Source organism: Octodon degus, unplaced genomic scaffold (assembly GCF_000260255.1).
Source record: "Octodon degus isolate 3935 unplaced genomic scaffold, OctDeg1.0 scaffold00360, whole genome shotgun sequence".
NCBI lineage: Eukaryota > Metazoa > Chordata > Mammalia > Rodentia > Octodontidae > Octodon > Octodon degus.
Genome location: NW_004524936.1, coordinates 113,201 through 131,786, shown reverse-complemented (window position 1 = coordinate 131,786; position 18,586 = coordinate 113,201).

The window sequence follows — 18,586 nt, the reverse complement described above, 5'->3', positions numbered from 1 at the left end:
AAGAAAAAAAATGGAAATGGAAAGAAGCAGTCAATGCTCTAATTAACTTCGTCTCCTTTTTTCAATTGTTTGTACTTTTTCTTTTCTTAATTTCTTATACATTGCTCCAGTTTTTTCTTCTTCCAATTTTATGTGTATATATCTGGTAATATGAATAGCTGTTTGTAAGACAATACCATGTTTTACAACAAATACTGTGAAATTCATATTACTTTGTTAAGTAAAATTCTGTTTGAGTTGTCAAAAAGAAATAAATAAACAAATAAATTTTAAAAAATTCATCAAGAAGATATAAGAACTCTCAATAACCCAATAACAGCCAATGAAATACAAAATGTAATAAAACACTTAACCTGCCAAGGGAAGTCCAGGTCCAAATGAATTAACAACTGAATGCTACAAGAAATTTACAGAAGATATAATCCCAATACTGTTCAGTATCTTCAAGGACAATGAAAGGGAAATAATTCTCCCAGAATCATTGCTGGAGGCATGTAACACACTGATACCTATACCAGAGAAAGATGCAACTAAAAAAAGAGAACCAATCTCTGTCATGAACATAGATGCAAAAATCTTCAATAAAATCCTAGCAAATAGAGCAAATTGTTAAGAAGATTATACAACATGACCAGGTAGGATTTATCCCAGGGATGCAAGGATGGTTCAACATACACAAATCTGTATCAATAGAGCCAAATCCAGAAACCACATGATCATTTCAATTGATGCAGAAGACTTTTGACAATGTCCAATACTCATTGATGTTGAAAGTCTAACAGAATATTGGAATATATGACATCTACCTCAATCTGATAAAAGCCATCAGTTACTATCCAACTGCTAATATAATTCTAAATGGGGAAAATCTGGTATCTTTTACTCTCACATAAGGTGCAAATAAGAATGTTCTCTATCTCCACTCCTATTCAATATAGTTCTGGAATCATTAGCGAGAGCCATTAGAGAACAGAGAGAAATAAAAGCAATAAGACCAGGTAAAGAGGAAATTAAACCATGACTATTTGCAGATGACATGATACTCTATTTGGAAGACCGCAAAAACTCCACCAAAAATACTAGAAATAATACACATATTCAGAAGCATAGCAGGATACAAAGTCCATACTCCAAAGTCAATAGCAGTCCTCTACACAGATAACAAACATACTGAGAGGGAAATTAGAGAAATAATGCCTTTAAAGGAAAAGAAAAGAAAAATTGTCTTAGTGGCAGTTACATCCAGAGTCATTCCAAAGATAATAAATATTAAGTGTGTTATAACCAAAATGAAAAGCTTTAAAACATGTTTGCAAACATATTGTCTAAAACTGACATTATACCTGTGATTCTTTTATTTTACCACTCTGTAATTACAGACATAAAAAGTTGTATGTATAAACTTTTTAAGAAAAATTTAAAATTTTTGCATAAAAATATAAAATTTTACAATAGTACTGCAGAAAATAAAACACTTAAGACTTATTCTAAAGAAGTAAAAAATCTATTCAATAAAAATTACACTACTTGGAAAAAACAGATCTTAAGAGGATTTAAAAAACTGTAAGATATTCCATGCTCCTGGGTAAGAAGAACCAACATTGTGAAGATGGCCATACTCCCAAAATCCTTATGCCAATTTTGTGCAATCCCTATCAAAATACCACCAACATACCACACAGACCTAGAGAAATAATTCACAAAATTTATTTGGAACCAGAAAAGACCTAGACTAGCAAAGGCAATCCTGAACAACAAAGGCAAGGCAAGAGACATTAAATTCCTGACTTAAAATTATACTACAAAGCTACTGTGATAAAATCTGAATGGTACTAGCAAAAAAAAATTGACCTGATGATGAATGGAATAGATTAGTAGATACAGATGCAACTACAAACACATTCAGCCACCTTATCTTTGACAAAAGGGCCAAGTATGCTTACTGGAAGAAAGATATCCTCTTTAACAAATGGTGCTGGATAAACTTTCTCTCTATATGCCAAAAACTAAAATGACCCAGGTCTATCACCATGCACTAAGCTAAAGTCTGAATGTATTAAAGATTTAAACATTAAAACAGAAATACTGAATCTCCTGTAAGAGATAGTAGGTGGAAATCTTGAATTCATAGGGGTAAACAAAGTTCATGAACAAAAATAAATCTACACTGGAAACAGTTTAAAAAACTTAACAACTTGGACCTCCTCTTATTGAGAGGTTTTGAATGCCAAAAGAAATCATCAACAGTGAATGGATAACTCACAAATTTGGAATAATTCATAACTAATAAGCACTCAGACAAAGGTTTTCCATCTAGAATTAATAAAGAAAAAAAATTAGGGCCCCCAAATTTAAAGACTCAAGCAAAAAAATGGGCATCTGAGTTGAAAACACAATTCTCAGAGGAATAAATACAACAAGCAAATCAATACATGAAAAAATGCTTCAGTGCACTAGCCATTTGTGAAATGCAGATTAAAGCAAAACTGAGATACCATTTCAAACAGAATGAATGGCTATCCTAAACAAATCAACCAACAACACATGGAGAGGCTTTGGGGTAAAAGGCACACTTCTCCACTGCTGGTGGGAATGTAGATTGGTGCAACCATTATACAAATCAGCACGGACCTTCATTAAAAAATTGGACTGGAAATCCTATTCTATTCAGCTATCCCCCCTTCTGGGAATTTTTCCAAAAGAACTCGAAACATCATATAGTGATATATGTGTGCCAATACTTATAGCAACAGAATTTGTGTTAGCCAAATTTTGGAAACCACCAAATTGCCTGTCAGCTGAGAAATATGTAGTGTTTTTATACAATGGAATATTTCTCAGCTATACAGAATGATAAAGTAGAAGCCATCACATATATGTGGATGTAACTTGAAGGTATACTCTTAAGTGAAATAAACCACTGTAAATGTCATATAGTCTCCGTAGTGTAAGAACTCAAAAGAAATAAAAATTATAACACAGTTAAATAGAAAACGAGAGCTTAAGCATTAAACAACAGAGAGAAAGGAGAAAAGTTAGGAAATATGGCAGGGGCAAAACCATACATTTATATACACAAGATGATTAAAGCAATGGTCCTAAAAATCTCCATCAATTTTCTGAGTATAGTAATTAACGCATGGAATTCTGACCCTGACTCTATATGCTATGCTGATTTTTGTGAACTAAACAATTACACTCAAAACAGCAGTGTGTAATACTAAAATCATGCTTGAAATACCCATCACTTTAGTTTTCTAAATGTGTACTGCTTCTAATATATCACTTATGGCTATACTCTCTTTAAAATAATTTTTTAAAGGTAATAAGAGAAAACAAGAGACAAGAAAAAAATGTCATAGGATTGTCTTGCTACTATGTTATATATGGTTTGATTTCTAAATTTTTGTGTAAAAATCTGTAATTGTCTCTTTTTCACATTCTAAATGGATTAATTTTTAGAATATCCATGGTTGTTGGAACATAGAAGTTCTATGTTATGTCTAAGGTGTTTGATATTCAGACAGATAGTGATGTTCAGCCCAAATGCCTCTGTGTCAGGATCATAATATCATTAAATTTCTCTTCTGGCTGTTTAACAACTAATGTTTCTATACCAAAACTTAGAGAAATAGAGCAGCTAGAGGGATAACCAATACTTTGTTCTAGCACTTAAAAGTCAATGAGGCTTCAGGACATAAGAGAGCCTGTGCTGTGATATCCTGTAACTCAGTGGTGTCCCAAATTTTCTGTTCATGGAGATTATCAGGCCAGAGAGGAAAGTTATCGATGATGTATCATGTGCCTAAAGAAAGTCACCTAGAGAGAAGTAATTCTCTCAGGCTTTCACAGAGAGCAAATTGGTCAGGCAATGGCCATGACTCACTCAGATTGCTGACACTGTGAAAAGATCTACAAGTTGCTCTACATGGTTTCAGGGTAACACTTGAGGGGATTTGACTCCCCTTGCAAGATACAAAAGTTACATTTTTAGTTGTATAGGTCTTGCTTTAGCTTGGAGTTAACCATCCAGCCGAAAAGTATTACCTTAAGGTTTAAAAAGTAATGACATATTAATATGCTGAGCTGTAAAAGGCTCAAGTCAACAACTTCTGACCATTGCCAGTTCTGCTGACAACCCACCACTATTATGGACTATTGGACTACATTGAGTTATTTTGCTGAATTTGAGTATCTACAGTATTTGAATGGGCATCGAGTATGAAAATTTCCTTTAAAGACTTCACCAATTATAGCTTCTCTAACAGCTTCTCTAACCCATCTCTCAGAAAACAAAAGAAAATTTGGTGATATAAAGGACCTTTTTGTAGAGAAATACATATATTTGCACAGATATACAGCTTCTGTCTCTCAATGAGAAGAAATGTTTGTACTAATATTGTTTAGGCAAGATATCATGTCTGCATCTTGTCCTCTGAATACTACAGTGACAGTATGCAATGCAGTAATTATTGTAGGTGTCCTACTAAACTGTTTTGAAACTGTTTGATTCCTATTTTTTCTCATTAAAATGTATAAAAATAAAACATTATGAAATGCATCAATCTTGAAGCATGTTATGAGGATAAAATTTGACTAACTAGTAGGTGGAAATATTCTGTAAATAATCGAGTGTTATACAAATGTGAAGTTTTGTTTTGATTTTGTATAGATTTAATGTGTTAATATTACCAATGTGGACTGGAAAATAGCATTAATTTCTAGTCATATATTTTCAAATTTTATTAAAATGTATGCTTTTGTCCTTAAAAACAAAGACACAAACAAAACAAAAAATAACCAAGTTACATGGGAAATACTTCAGAGGATCAACAACTGGGTGTCATGTTTTTGAAAATTTTCTGAGCTTCAAAGCCAATATCCAACAGTGTAAAAAGAAAACTAACAAACTGGGAAAAAAATTAAAGCTGACTTTCCCTCTGACAAATGTGTTTTACCTATATTATACAAAGAAATATAAAGAATCAAGTCCTCTAAATTCAAAAACCTAATCCAGAAATAGGCATTTGAAATGAGTATACACTTCCTAGAGGAAGAAATACAAATGCTATTAAAAATGTGGGAAAAAATGCAAATGAACACAATCTTGAGATTCCATCTTATCCCAGAAAGAATGGCTAACTTCAAGAAACAGCCAATAAGAAATGCTGAAGAGGCCTTGGATAAAGACGAAGACTTTTGCACTGTTGGTGGGAGTGTGGATTCTACAACCACTATGGAAATCAGTATGGAGATTACTTAAAAAGCTGTGATTGGAGATCCCACTCAAGCTATCTATTCCACTCCTGGGTATTTTTCCAGAGTAACCGATCAACTCACAGCACAGCGTTATATTTGCACCCAAGATTATAGCAATGGAATTTGTTGCAGCTAAATCCTGAGAACAACGCAAATGCTCAGCAATTAAAGAATGGATAAGAGACATGTGATATTTTTGCACAATGGGTTATTATTTATTATTAAGTTATAAAACAGGATAAATTTGAGTCTTTTGTCTGTAAATGGGTGCAACGAGTGAACATACTCTTAAGTGAAATAAATCAGACCCACATGTGCAAACAACAAACTGTCTCCTTAGTATGAAAACTTCAAAGAGAAAAATATAATCTGAAGAGTACAGTATTCACTGGTAAAAGGCAATAAAGTTATTCAAAAGGAAAAAGTTACTAGTGATTTATCAATGTATGTAAGCAGGATGGTTTGGACAACTGTACTGTACATTTCTTCTGGTCTACGGTAAGAACCAGTTAATGCTTTAATTTGTTTGTCTCCTTTTTTAAAAAATTGTTTCTCCTTTATCTCTTCTTAATTTTTTAACATTTCTTTCTTTTAATTTTACATGCATATATCTAGTAATATGTATAACTGGTTGGAGGACAACACTATGTATTACAACAAATATTGTGAAATTCACATTACTTTGTTAAGTGAAATCCTGTATCACTTGTAAATTTTTGTTTTAATTCTAATTTGTGCTCTCTTTAAAAACAAACAAGCAAAAGAATGGGTAGACAGAATACAGGACAATACCAGGTGTGATCATGCTGACGCAGGAGCAAACTCCGAAATCCAGCAGGCAAAAGACATATTTTACGCCTACCTGTCCTAATAATACTACCATGCTGATCACCATAATATATTAATTCTTCTTACAAATATGCTTCATGGGGCATACAAAAAGTACCAGTAAAGAGGAGCTCAGAGCATGCTATTGTATATTTTGTCCCATGGTTTCTGTACATAGTGTGACTACTTCACTATTTTAATTAAAGAAGAAATTGAAAATAGAGGCAATACAGACAATCAAAAAGTCAAACCCACAGCCTGACAAAACATTGTCTGAACACCGAATGGTATACACATCATCTGATTCTGCCCAGGAGACAAATGTCTTCTAAGGCACCACCACATTAGGACACTTAATTATTTGCAAAGTAACAGCTTCTCCCGAGTGATTTTAATGGTGATGTACAATGTTCTTTGAAAGCAGTGAATAGAACACCATTTCACAGAATCTGATTTTAAGACAGCATATGTTGCATATTTTACCCCATTTTAATTACTATTCTTCTCCTCCAAAAACCTGGATGACAAATATTCAACCTTATAAAAAGAAACACTGCAAAATCTCAGACATATTAAATTTTTGTATTACAAGTGATCTGATTTGGCTAATAAGATAAATCTGAGCCATGTAACTGCTCAGTTGGCATTATTTTACTGCCTGCTTCTGATCTAAATGTACCTGGAAGAAAGTGATGCATTCTTTGAAATGACAGTGGTGGAAGGGAAATGATGCAGTTAAAACAAAAACACTTGGGACTATGATAATGTCCACTTAATCAAATCACCTGTCTTCTACTAGAGTACAAATATCAAGTTATGGCTAGTTTTCTGAGCTTGGGCTTCTTCAACTGTAAAAGTTGGAATAACAACTACTTCTCAGGATTGCTTTGACTGTTACATTGTGGGAAGAAAGGCATAAAACTGACAAGAAATATACGAGGCACTTTGTAAATACATAGCAATTCAAGATATCCTAAGACATATAGTCTAAAGGTTCAAGGACCTGGTGCATTATCTGTCTATTCAGTTAAGTTAGAATTCAAAAAGGTCCCAGATGGACATCGTCATGCATACTTATAAACAAAGCACTTTGGGAGGTTAAGGTTGGACTATCACAAGTTCACAGCCAGCTTGGGTGATATAACAAGAATCTGTCTCAAAATAAATGATAAAGGGCAGGGAAATGTATCCCAGTGTGAAGACCCTAGATTCAATGCCCAGTACAAGAAAAGCAAAATTTAAGGCCCCATACTATAATCCTGGAAAATACTTATCTCACACATCACTACTAATATTACAAAATCATGAATGCTTTTTAAAGACTGATTAGTCAACCTTAATAAACAATATACTATAAAAAATAGTAACACAACCATTGTATAACATACACTGGTTGCAGTGTATGTTCTATGCCTAGAACTCTGCTTAAAATGTGTTTTATGCAGTCATTGATTTTGTCCTTATAATATTCTTATGGAGAAGACATTTCCATATTTTATGAATGAAAAATTAAACCACAGGTTCAAGTAACCTACCCAAAATCACAAGATTAAAAAATGAAAGATCTGTTACTCAAAATTTAGCTGAACATCAAGGCTCTCAAAATATCTACTGTGCAGCAGTCCCTAACCAAATGGGCCTATTAAGCACTTGAAATATACCTAGTCTTAATTAAATTCTCAAGTTATCTAATAGCCACAAGATTTTGAAAACAGTATAAAAATGTAAAATACCTTATTGTAAAATTTTATTGTCTTATTTGTTTTGAGACAGGGTTTATTCAGTTCATCCTGGTCTCAAAATTATATGGATCCTACTGCTTCATCCTCAACTCCAGAAGTGCTGGGATTAATGTCCTACAATTGCTTATACTTTGAAAATGGTATTTTGGGTATATGTTTCGTGTATAATGAGTTAAAATATATTATTGGACACAATTTGACTCGCTTTTCATTTTTCTTCCTATAGCTACTATCAAGTTTTAAAATGCATATGAATCATACTGTATTTATTTTGGACAGCTGTGATTTAGATTAAACAGGGTATCTTTAATGAACACAGAACATAGTTGGTCATGATATTGCACTCCAGTAATCCCAGCAGGTTAAAGGTGGAAGTGTCTATTTGGGTTCCTAATTTGTTAAGAGTTCAGTCCACAGTCAGCTGGCTCCAAGGAACAAATGGGCATCAATGCAGAAGGTCACTGCAGAGGAGAAATAGTCCATGACAAGCGAGCATAAGATTGCAAAGCAGTCAGCAACAGTAGTGAAACAACAGAAGCAGCAGATCTGCCTTTCCTTTGTAACCCATCCAGCTTTGAGTGGTGCCACACACATCTAGGAGGGGTACCTTAATTGCAGCATCACATACCCTAGGCCTACCCACCTCCCAAGCGCCCCACCTACAACTGGACAGCATGAAGCTTAGGGGGATACCTAGATATGACCCATAACAGCATGAGAGAAAACAAACATAGGTCCATTCCTTATTTGTAGATAATTACTACAGCAAAAATATAGTTTCTATCTGAATTGTTTTCTTTTGGGGAAAAACTAAAATGAATTTCTTATAAAGTCTTATTTTTTTTAAAAAATTTATTCGTGTGTGTGTGTGTGTGTGTGTGTGTGTGTGGCCAGCTCAGCCCAGCAGGGGTCGGGGCTGGCTGGCATGTGGTGCTGGGGGATTGAACCGCGGTCCCTGTGCTTTGCTAAGCTTGTTCTAAGTAGGTGCTTTAGACCACTGAGTCATCTCTCCAGCCTAAAATGCATTTCTAATATGTATAGCAGAACAAATTCTGCTTCTATCCTCCACTAAAACAGTTTAATATTCCAGAAAATCCTGACTTAATGTTCTTATTATTAATTTGTTTATAATGATATTTCTCAAACTGTAGGTTGAATCAATATCACCTGGAAGGGTTTTTCAATAAACGCTGAAAGCAAGCTATGTTGGTGGATGACTGTAATCCCAGCACCTGAAAGGATGAAGCAGGAGGATCATCACAAGTTTGTGATGGCCTACATAGCGACTTTCTTGTAAAGAAAGTCATGTTTCCCAGTGAAGTTGAAGATTATGATATTATGGATATGAGTTTTGGTGCTTCAAAGTGAATTTAAGAGAAATAAACAATGAGTATTTTATGGCGTGTGTGTGTGTATGTTCTAGATTTGGCATTGAAGGTGATTCTTTAGTTAATGAATACAGTGTATAAAGTATAGAAATATTATTAAATTGAGGAACATATCAGCTAAACTTTTACATTCTATAATCGGTTATTATCTTAGATTACTGACAGTTAAATTTGAGATAAAAAGATTTTTAAAATAACTTTTAGTTAGGAATATGTGTGAGCTGTGCACGAAAATTTTTTCACTCTAATGATTCTATCATTAATATAACAGCAACAACAATGAAATTGAGAATTACCTATATAGGGATTGATACAGAAGTGTTTGAAATATACACTCATAGTTTGGTCTTGAGATCGGAGTGTGACTTGGTTGTGGAGTTCCATGGCATCATGCTGGCAGGAGGGGTTGAGGCCTGTGGCTGGACCGAGAGAGTGGAGGGATACTGCTAGGCCAAACGGGGCTTACACTGAAGCCCAGACTTATGGGAAGATCCTCGCAGCATGGAGGCTGCAGGTGGTAAGTTAGGTGAACTATTCTGCCTGGAAGACTCCACATACATGAAGGGGAGATACCCAGCCAGAGCTCATGAGAACTAGTTTACATACAAATTCCTAATTTATGATCTGCTCTGTTAAATAACTACAGTGTTTGGGCATACGGTTTAAAATAGAAAGTCATTAGTTACGAAAGTTTGTTAATTTCCAAATCTCACTTGCTGTTATTAGTATTGCTAATTGTATTACTGTAACTAGGATGCCATATCTGCTTTAACCACATGTTTTTCCTTGGGTAATAACATTGGGAGGCACTTGGGTAACAAACTCAAAAAAGCACTATACTGAAGTATGGAGGACAGTGGCAAATGGATTCCAATATCCCATGCTCAGTAAAGAAAGAAAAATCTTGGTACAGAACAAAGCAAGAATCTCTGACACAGAAGAGATAAGTAAAGAACATACTGCTTACAGAGAAGTTCTGGTTTGAAGGATAGAGCTACCTACAATTAGACTATACTTATTTAAAATTTTATTTTTTAAAGAGGGAAAAAGTAATATTAAAACAGAAAAATTACAAGTGATACAGTTAACAAAATAATATGAATTGCTCACTTCTTAGAGGGACATTTATAGCTGTGAATTCACACATTAGGAAAAAGAAATCAATAACTTGTTGCTGCAACTCAAATATTTATGAAAGGAAGAGCAAAACAAAGCCAAAGACCAAAGACCCGGGGAAGTTATAAAAATTAGAGCAGATATTAATTAAATTGAGATAAAGAAAACAATTCAAAGAATTAGTGAATCAAAAAGCTGGATCTTTGAAAACTTAAATAAAATTGTTAAGCCCCTAGCTAACATCAGCAAAAAGAGGGAAGAAAGAACTGAAATACCGCAATAAGGAATGAAAAGGATGAAATGACCAGAACCAGTGGAAATTCAGAAGATAATCAATACCTACTTTCAGAATGTTCCCACTTTCAGAATGTTCCCTCTCACAGAATAGAAAACATAATAAAAGTGAACAGATTCCTAGAAAGATACAAATTATCAAAACTGAATCAAGAAGAAATAAGAACTCCCAATTATCCAATAACATCCAATGAAATACAAAATGTAATAAAAAACCTACTGACAAACAAAATCCAAGAGATGAGAGATTCACAGCTGAATTGTCTAAGAAATTTACAGAAGATACAATCCCAATTCTCCAAAAAATCTTCAATAAAATTGAAAAGGAAGCAATCCTCCCAAAAACCAGTCCTGGAGGCAAGTGTTATACTGATATGAAAACCAAGGAATAACATAATTAAAAAAGAGAACTACAGACCAATCTCCATCATGAACATAGATGTAAAAATCCTCAATAAAATCTTAGCAAAGAGAACACAGAAAATCATGAGGAAGATTTTACACCATGACCAGGTGGGATTCATCACAGGGATGCAAGGATGTTTCAATAAACGCAAATCTCTAAATGTAATATACTATATCAATAGAGTCAAATCCAAAAACCACATGTTCACCTTAATCGATGCACAAAAGGCTTTTGATAGTCTAACACTCATTCATTTTCAAAGTCCTACAGAAAATTGCAATAGATGGCCAACACTACACTCTGATAAAAGCCATCTGTGACAACCCAACAGTAATATAATTGTAAATGGGAAAAACCTGAAGTCTTTTACTCACATATCAGGTACAAGACAAGGATGCCCTTTATCACTTCTATTAAATATACTTCTGGAATGATTAGCTAGAGCCATTTGACAAGAGGGAGAAATAAAAAGAATAATGAGTAAAGAAAACAAATCATCATTATTTGCAGATGACATGATACTTTACTTGGAAGATCCAAAAAACTCCACCAAGAAGCTACTAGAATTGATTCACGAATTCAGTAGCACAGCAGGACACAAAGTCAATACACAAAAGTCAGTAGCATTCCTCTACACAGATAAAAAACACACGGAGAGGGAAAGTAGAGACACAATTGAGGTTTACCATAGCACAGTGGAAAATGAAATATCTTGGAATTAGTCTAATTAAAGAAGTCAAAGATCATTTCAAGGAAATTTACAGTACTCTGAAAAAGGACATGGTAGAAGACTTCAGAAAATGGAACATATTCCCTGGTCCTGCATAGGAAAAACCAACATTGTGGAGATGGCCATACTCCCAAAATTGATGTAAAGATTTAATGCAGTCCCCATCCAACTACCAACAACATACATCACAGACCTAGGGAAATCATTCCTAAAATTTATTTGGAACCAGAAAAGATCTAGAATAGCAAAGACAATCCTGACCAACAAAGACAAAGCAGGAGGAATTACAATTCCTGACTTGAAATTATACTACAAAGCTATTGTGTTAAAACCAGCATGGTATTGACAACAAAACAGACCTGAGGATCTGTGGAGTACATTAGAAAGTGCAGAGGCTTCTACAAACACTCTCAGGCACCTTATCTTTGACAAAGGATCAAACAGGTTTACTGGAAGAAAGATAGCCTCTTTAACAAATGATGCTGAAAAGCTGGCTCTCTACATGCTGAAAAGTAAAATTTGACCCAAGTCTATCAGCATGCACTAATCTAAAGTGAAAATGAATTAAAGATCTAAACATTAAAACGGAAAGACTAAATCTCCTGGAAGAGAATGTAGGAGGAGCTCTTGAAGACAGAAGTTTAGGCAAAGAGTTCATGAACAAAAATCAGATTGCGTGGGTAATACTTGAAAGAATTAGCAATTGAGACCTCCTCTTATTGAGAAGTTTTTGAAGGTCAAAAGAAACTACCAACCGAGTGAAAAGACAACCCACATGTTTATAAAAATTCTTACTAGTAGACACTCAGAATACGTTCTGCTGTATAGAATTTATAAAGAACTAAAAACGGATTTAAAGACCTTATTCTGAATTTGGCATCTGAGATGAATACACACTTCTCAGAGGATGAAATTAAAGAAGAGAATAAATATATGAAAAATTGTCCACATCACTAGACATCTGTGAAATGCAAATTAAAAGAAGACTGAGATACCATCTCATCCCAGAAAGAATGGCTATCATAAAGAAATTAACCAGCAAAAAATGTTGAAGAGGATGTGGGGGAAAAAGGAACCCTTTGACACTGCTGGTGGGATTTTAGACTGGTACAACCATTATACAAATCAGCGTAGAAACTCCTTAGAATACTAGAACTGGAAATCCCATTCAAAGCAGCTATCCCCCTACTGGAAATTTTCCCAGAGGAAATGAAAATGTCATATCCTAGTGAGATATGTGCACCTATGTTTATAGCAGCACAATTTGTGCTAGCCAAATCTTAGAAACAACAAAGATGCCTGTCACCTTACGAATGGATTAAAAAGATGTTGTATTTTTGTACAACGGAGTATTACTCATGTATAAAAATTGACAAACTTAAGCTTTTATATTTAAATGGATGCCATTTGAAGATATACTTATAAGTGTAAAAAACTAGTCCCACATTTGTAAATATCATATAGTCTCCATTGTTTAAGAACTCAAAAGAAGAAATTAAAATAGAAATGTATAACACAGTTAAAAGAAGAATGAGAGCTTAAGGATTAGAAAACAAAGAGAAGCCAAGGAGAAACGCTGGGAAACATGACAGGGGCAAAGCCACACATTTATATGCACGATATAATTAAGGTAATGATCCTGAGTATCTTCAGCAGGATTTTGAAACTAGCACCTACTTGGTAGGATTCTCAGCCAGATGAAGTATATATGCTTATTCATGTGTACTAAGCAACTGCAGTGAAGATAGCAATGTGAAATACTAGAGTCATGCTTGTAATGCCTGTCATTCTGGTCTTCTAAATACGTGCTGCTTCTCATGTCATGCCAATTAGTGCTATATTGTCTATCAAGTTCATGTCTGTTTTCTTTCTTTTTTTAAAAAAAGGTAATAATTGAAAACAAGAGACAAGAAAAGAAACCCAGGCCTAGCCCATGTCCAGTGAATGTGTGGGAGAGTTTCCAGGTACCCAGCACCAGGGGGACCTACTACTGGTTCCAGCCCAGTCGCAGCATAGGTGAAACACACTTGCACCTGTTTGGGACACCCCATCAATCCTTAGTACCCCCACACACCCCGCACACAAGGTGGAAATTTCTGCCGCGTTCTGGAAACCTCCAGATCCAGTCATAGCACAGGCCTGTTGAGTGTGTGGGAGAGCTACCTCTCCCACCTACTCAACCTTGTCCTCTGCAGGCTCAGCTCAGGAATGGCATACAGGCGTGGGGTGAAATCAGGCAGTTGCAAACCTGGCAGAGAGTGTAGATGATAGAACCACACAACTAGTCCAAAAGCAGAACATCTTACCAGAGGGGCAGAACAGGTTCATCCCCAAGGGCAGCAGCAGGAAGGAGCTGAGCACAGCAGCCAGACCCAAGCCAGGCACAGCTGGATAAATCCAAACTTTGTATATCTGCACCTGAACTTCAGTAGGTGCTAAGGTTATAACTGCAACAAAGATCTACAACAAAGATCAGAAGACAGTGCTACACAAAATGATGAGAAGGAACAAAATGCAACCTCAGAACCCAAGCACACCTGTAACAAGTGCAGAGGACACTAACAAAGAACAAATTCGGAATCACAAACCTGAAAGCAATGAATCAACGGCTTCTGAAATAAAGAAACAGCTGGAGAAAGGTATAGAGGAACTCAGATTGGAAATGAAAAAAGAAATCTCTGAATTAATAACATCTGCAGTAAAGAATCAAATGCAGAAACATATGGAGGAAACCTATATGCTGCAAAACTCTCTTTCAAGTTTGATGGAGAAGTGAAATACTTTCATGACAAACAATAGCTAAAGAATTTCGTGATGATAAAACCAACCCTACACAGGCTACTGAAAGATGTTCTAGAGAGGGACCAAAATGATCAGGACTCTACGAATGAGATCAGAAGCAACCAAATAAATAGGTCAAGCAATGAAACACAGGAGAAAAACGAGAAAACAATAACACCTAAAAAAATGTCAATCATAAGTCAATACATCTCAATTCTAACCATCAATGTAAATAGACTCAATTCACCATTTAAGAGAAAAAGACTGGTACACTGGATTAGGAAACAAAATCCAACAATATGTTGTATACAAGAAACACATTTAACTCATAAAGACATTTACAGACTGAAAGTCAAAGGATGGAACACAATACTACATGCCCCAGCCCCTCAGAAAAAAGCAGAAGTAGCAATCCTCTTCTCAGACTGTCTCAACTTCAAACCAACAAGGATCAAGTGAAATAAAGAATGCCACTATATACTGCTGAGGGGAAAAATTCAAGAGGAAGAGGTATCACTCATAAATATGTATGCACCAAACACGGGGCACACAACTATATGAAGCAAATCTTAATGGACATGAAAAATCTTATATAAAATACCACAATTTTAACAGGAGACCTTAACACCCCCTAATCTCTAAAAGATAGGTCAACGAGACAAAAACTTTGAAAAGAAATAACAAAACTGAACCAGAGCTTGAAACACATGTTCTTCTTGTACATATACAGAGTGTTCCACCAAAACACAGCTGAACACACATTTTTCTAATGTGCACATGGGTCATTCTCTAAAATAGACCACATACTGGTCCATAGGTCATGCTTAAGTATATGTAAGAAAACAGAAATTATCCCATGCATATTATCTGAACATATTGCAATGAAAGTGGAAATAAATGACAAAAGAATAAAAAAAACCCCTTAAATACATGGAAATTAAATGACACCCTACTCAGCAACCAATGGGTCACAGATGAAATCAAACAAGAAATTCAACAATATCTATAATTCAATGAAAATTCAAGCACAACTTATCAAAATTCATGAGATACGATGAAAGCAGTTCTCAGAGGGAAATTCATGGCTGTGAACTCACACATTAGGAAAAAGGAAAGGTAACAAATAATCACCCTAACCCTAATGCTGCACCTTCAACAACTAGAAAAGGAAGAGCAAACCAAACCCAGAGCCAAAGATGGGAAGAAATCATAAAGATTAGAGCAGAATTTAATTCAATTGAGACGAAGAAAACAATTCAAAGAATTAAAAAAGCAAAAAGATGTTTTTTTGAAAGATTAAATGCAATCGATAAGCCTCTAGCTAACTTCATCAAAAAGAGGAAAGAAAAATTCAAATACAAGCAATAAGGAAGGAAAAGTGTGTAATTAATATAGAAACAGTGGAAATTCATAAGATTATCAATAGCTACTTTGAGAATCTTTACTCTCACATAATAGAACACAGAAGAAATGGATTCCTACAAAGGTACAAATTATCACGACTGAATCGACAAGATCTAACCACTCTCTATAGCCCAATAACAACCAATGAAATACGAGATGTAATTAAAAATTTACCGGCAAAGAAAATTCCAAGTCCGGATGGATTCAAAGCTGAATTCTACAAGACATTTACAGAAGATATAGTCCCTATACTCCTCAAACTCTTCCTTGAAATTGAAAAGGAAGCATTCCTCCCCAAATCATTCCTGGGGGCAAGTATTATACTAATACCAAAAGCCTCTAACTTTTGGGAAAGACGCAACTAAGAAAGAAAACTATAGGCCGATCTCCCTCATGAACACAGATGTCAATGTCCTCAATAAAATACTAGTAAATATAATACAGCAAATCATCAAGAAGATCATTCAGCATGACCAGGTAGGATTCATCCCAGGGATACAAGGATGGTTCAGTATTAGAAAAATCTATAAATGTAATACACTATATTAATAGAGCAAAAACTAAAAACCTCATGATCATCTCCATTGATGCAGAAAAGGCTTCTGACAAAGTCCAACACTCATTCATGTTCAAAGTCCTACAGAAAATTGGAATAGATGGCCTCTACTTCAGTCTGGTAAAAGCCATTTATGAAAACCAAACAGATAGCATAATCCTAAATGGGGAAAGACTGAAATCTTTTACTCTTAGATCTGGTACAAGACAAAGATATCCTCTATAACCACTCCTATTCAATATAGTTCTGGACAAAGATATCCTCAATATCATTAGCTACAGCCATTAAACAAGAGAAAGAAATAAAATGAATTAGAATAGGTAAAGAAGAAGTTAAATTATCTTTATTTGCAGATGACATGATACTTTAATTGCAAGACCCAAAAAACTCCACCAAGAAGCTACTAGAATTAATACAGAAATTAAATAGCATAGCAGGTTATATAATCAAAACACAAAGTCAATAGCATTTCTCTACACAGAGAACAAACACACTGAGACAGAAATCATAGAAACAATACGTTTTACAATAGCACCGAAGAAAATGAAATACCTTGGAATTAATCTAACTAAATAAGTCAAAGATCTTTTCAAGGAAAATTACAGTACTCTGAAAAAAATTGATTGTAGAGGATTTCAGAAAATGGAAAGATATTCCATGTTCCTGGATAAGAAGAACCAACGTTGTAAAGATGGTCATACTCCCAAAATTGCTGTACAGATTTAATGCAATCGCTTTCAGCCTACCACCAACATACCTCACAGACTTAGCGAAACCATTCCTCAAATTTATCTGGAACCAGAAATCACCTAGAATAGCAAAGGCAATCCTGGGCAATAAAGACAAGGCAGAAGACATTACAATTCCTGAATTGAAATTATACTACAAGGCTACTGTGATAAAATCATCATGGTACTGGCAACAAAATAGACCTGAGGATCAATGGAATAGATTAGAAGCTGCTAAAGCCCCTTCGAACATGCTCAGCCACCTTATTTTTGATAAAGGGGAGAGACATACTCAATGGAAGAAAGATAGCCTCTTTCACAAATGGGGCTGGAAAAAAGGGCTGAAAACTCAAACTGGACCCAGGTCTATCACAATGCTTTAAATTAAGTCAAAATGGATTAAAGATCTAAACATTAAAGCCGAGAAACTAAATCTCCTGGAAGAGAAAGCAGGAGGAACTCTTGAAGACATATTGTTAGGCAAAGAGTTCATGAAAAAAAATCAAATCCCACGGGAAACAGATGAAGAATTAACAACTGGGGCCTGCTTTTACTGAGAAGTTTTTTCACGTCAAAAGTAGTTACCAACAAAGTGAAGACACAACACACAAATTTGGAAAAAATCATGACAAATAAGTACTCAGACAAAGGTCTGCTCTCTAGAATCTATAAAGAACTAAAAAACACTAGGGCCCTAAAATTTAAAGAGTCAATCCAGAAATGGGCATCCAAGATGAACACATGCTTCTCAGATGAAATTAAAGAAGTGAACAAATATATGAAAAAAATGCTCCACATCACTAGCCATCCGCGAAGTGAAAATTAAAACAACATTGAGATATCATATCACCCGAGAAAGAATGGCCATCTTAAAGAAATCACCTAACAACAAATGTTGGAGAGGCTGTGGGGAAAAAGGAACCCTTCTGCACTGTTGGAGTGTGGACTGCTGCAACCATTATGGAAATCATTGTGGAGACTCCTTAGAAAAGTTGGACTGAAATGGGATTCATTTAAACCAGCTATTCCTCTACTGGGAATTTTCCCGGAGGATCTGAAAACATCATATCATAGTGAAATATGTGTGCCTATGTTTATAGCAGCACGATTTGTGATAGTCAAATCTTGGAAATAACCAAGATGCCCATCACTTGAAGAATGGTTGAAAAATATGTGGTATTTTTACACAATGGAGTATTATTTAGCTATTAAGAATGATAAACTCGGCGGCGCGCTCTGGCGGTGTGAAGCGGCGGCTGGCTACCACGGGCCGGCGGCGCCATGAGCTGGGTGGCCGCCCCCGGCTCGGGGCTGTGAGGGGCTCGGAGCCGGGGGTGGGCGGCAGCGCGGCGGG